This window comes from Pongo pygmaeus, chromosome 9, assembly GCF_028885625.2.
Source record: "Pongo pygmaeus isolate AG05252 chromosome 9, NHGRI_mPonPyg2-v2.0_pri, whole genome shotgun sequence".
Classification (NCBI taxonomy): Eukaryota; Metazoa; Chordata; class Mammalia; order Primates; family Hominidae; genus Pongo; species Pongo pygmaeus.
The window spans coordinates 44262546-44266216 of NC_072382.2; positions in this window are offsets into that span (position 1 = coordinate 44262546).

The following is a 3671-nucleotide window of genomic DNA, read 5'->3' on the forward strand; positions in this document are numbered from 1 at the left end:
TACTTTGAAATATTTTTCATTCTTCTCTTCCTCTTGCCTCTGTGCTTTATAGAATAAGAAATTGAGGATCAAGTGATAGTTTCCCAAAATGATCCAATTTAAGTGAGGATTCTGGTCTCTTTTTCAGTATGTTATTTGTCTCAATGGCACCCACTTCATAGACAGAAATATATAATATATGTGTGTGGGTGTGTGTGTATGGAGTGGGTGGATGTATGTGTATGGCAGCACATGCAGCCACAGACTTTGTTGTTGAACACCATGTATAGTTTATTGATCTGAGAGCAGCTGTCCAGATTAGGTAATATTTTCTCTCTTTGGCAGGGGGTTGCTAGCCATCTGAGGGTTTCCAGGTAGTTGTCATTCTATTGCTACTCTTCTCACTTGTTATCTTGTGATGTTTTACTGAAATGCGTGTCTGTATTAAAGGTTATCTTCTTCCTAAGAGGCATATATAAACTTGTGCCAGGTAGGATGTCTTGTAGCATTTAGCTCAGGATCCTTGCCACCCAACAGTCAGTTACCTCAGCTGTGGAGGAGGAAATGCCAACCTGAAGAGCAGAATCTGCTGGTCGCTGTGAAATAAAGCTGGAAAGAGTCTCTTCTGCTCAAAAGCTGGGATGTTCTTGTTCCCTCAGAGACCTTCTATCTCTTGGTAACAGACTTTCACAAACTAATTGCAGAAGAAAGAGACAGATAAACCTATACTCCACATGTGTATATTTGTAATGTGAAATATATCTTTTAAATAAGGGGGATGTTTGAGTCCCTGATCCAAGACACTCCTTTCCAGATGCTAGACACCAGGATAGGCAAATTGTCCATGAGAAGATTACTTGGTAAGCGTAGACTCAGAATGGATTAAAGGTAATATTTTCCTAAAGTCAAAGAGCACCAGTCATCTCCTACTAAACTGTCACAGAGAATGTCAGTCTAGAGAATGTTCATTAATTTACTTTGTTACTGTGTTTATTTCCCAGTGTATTCTCCCCTTCGTAGTACTGGATATACTGACTAAATTTCGTCTTCACGCCCTATTTTTTTAAGAAGTTAACTTCCCTTCTTTTCACTTGTTTCTTCTCAAATCAGGCAATGGCATGCTATTCTAGAGTGGAAGTCACATTAGCTTTTAAATGACACTATATATGTGTATATATATATGATTATATACATAAATGACTATATATATACACACACACCTAATATAAATATATATAAATACACACACACACACACATATATATATATGCACATTTGAAACAGGGTCTCATTTTGTCACCCAGGCTGGAGTGCAGTGGCATGATCACAGTTCACTACAGCCTGTAACTCCTGGGCTCAAGAGATCCTCCCACCTCAGTCTCCTGAGGAGTTGGGACTACAGGCCTGCACTATCATGCCTGGCTATTTTTTGTTTGTTTGTTTATGTTTTGTAGAGATGGAGTCCCTCTATGTTACCGAGGCTGGTCTTGAACTCCTGGGCTCAAGTGATCCTCCTGCCTCAGACTCCCAAAGTGCTGCGATTACAAACATGAGCATGGGCAAAATTGGCAAACATATGCTTTTCACAATATTGCAAATTCATAATTGCTAGAATCTCTCTATTTCATTTATTTCTGTTTGCCAGCAAGCTGATGCTTTCCTGAGCTCATCACTTTCTTGTAATATGTTGACATACACAATAAACACCACCCCCATTAACTTTCTTTCAATCTACTCACTGGAGCTCCAAGTTCATCAGGCATGGGATCTAACTTCTAAGTTTTACAAAATGTGAAACTCATTCTCATTACAGCTTTGGGTTAAAATAAAATTTTAACAATGCAATACTCATGGCATATATGCAGTTAAGTACTTTAACTGTAAAACCAACAGAGCCTTTAATACTTCTCCCCTAAAATTATATTGAAATCTGCCACATAACATAGGCAGAATGACTTTGAGCTTTAAAGTCAATTAGATCGACATTTAGATTCTAGATCTGCTAAATATTAATTGTGAAACTAGTTTTTCAGACTTTCTGCCTTTCAGGTTTCTTAGGCAAAACTGGTATCAACCAAAAATAATCAAAATGGTCAGAATCTAATTAAAAGAGAGTTTATTCTAGTGCAAAATATGACAGTGGACCACCTGAAAATACCAACTCCAAAGGAATAGAGCGAGCATTCCAAAGTAGGGAATTTTAAGGTTTCATTTATGTGGGCAGAGAGAGAGGAGTTTTTAGCAGGATTACAACATTTTTCACGTGAGATTGGTGCATATTTGATTGGTTAGAAGCAGTGTTTCTTTTGGGAAGTGTACATTTAGCATTTTTTACAGAGGGTGCAGTAGTCATGGATTTTCTGTCATCTGGTCTAAGAACAGCAGGACAACAAAGGGAAAGTTAATTCATAACAAGGATAGTTAATAAAGGAGGCAAAAGGTTTTTGTCCCTGACATCTTCTAATTTTATCTGGTCATTGTATAGAACAAGAAAACAATTTCTCTTTTATGAGAAACACAAATTGCAACCACATGTGACTCAAATTACAGTCATATCACTCTCAAGTGTTGGGGGGTTCCAACAGCTTTTAAATTATACTTTTCACCCTGGTTATAACGATTTTTACTTTTCAGTGCTATGGGGAGCTTGAATGAATTAATCTATTCTAAGTTTCAACACAGAGCCTGACCAAAGTAAGTACACAGAAAATAACAGTTGTTTACTTTAGCACATTATCTATCTAATGGCATTTACACTCCAAGTCTTAGTTTACAAGGCTATTTGCAATGTGGCCTACTTCAAGTTATTCTTCTGTATACACTACAATATTTCACCATAGCTTTTTCACGCAGTATAATTTCTCCCACAGTGTTCTTGCCATCCCTACCTTATGTGTATTTTATCAGTTAGTCTTACCAAGTAGCAAAGCATTCTAAAAATGTGGCTTAGAACAATAGCCATTAATTATTATAATTCAAGAGTCTGTAGATTGTCTGAGAATTGGCTGGTCTATGGATTCACTCATGTATCTGTGGTCAACTGGGAGTTGTCCTGTTCTATATTTGTCACATGGTCACCCAGTGACCAGTGAGCTGGCCTAGACATGTTCTTATGATAATAGCAAAGGCAAGAACATAAGCAGAAACATAAGTGGATTCCTGAGGCCTGAGCTCTAAGTGGAAAATGCATATTTGGACCCTAAGTAAAGAAAGGTGTTGAAATATATATTCCATTGCTTTAGTGAAGGCAACAACAGTGTTACATTGCCACTGAGATGGCCTTTATGTTTTCCCCAACTTGACTAACTCCCTTTTCCTTGAGCATTTGCTTTAGAAAACTGGTCATTTTAAACCTTTCTCTGCCCATTTGAGATGTAAATCTTTTTATAAACCTTCTACTGATATTACAAACCAGGAATGTCTTTTTCAAAAACTAGTAACCGCCTCTTTGAAATGTAAAGGTCTTGAACATTGAGCATCTTCAGATTTTGGTATTTATAGGTGGTCCTGGAACCACTCCCTTGCAGATACTGAGGGGCAACTATACTTCTTTATCTTTCCCTGTTTTGCCCTAAATCCTAAATTCAGATGGACCTTTGATATACTTATCTATGTATCACTACTTAGATTTGACATCTTTTCATTGGCTTCATTCTTGAAAGTCTGTGGTAGCTTAATTTTTATAATTCCAA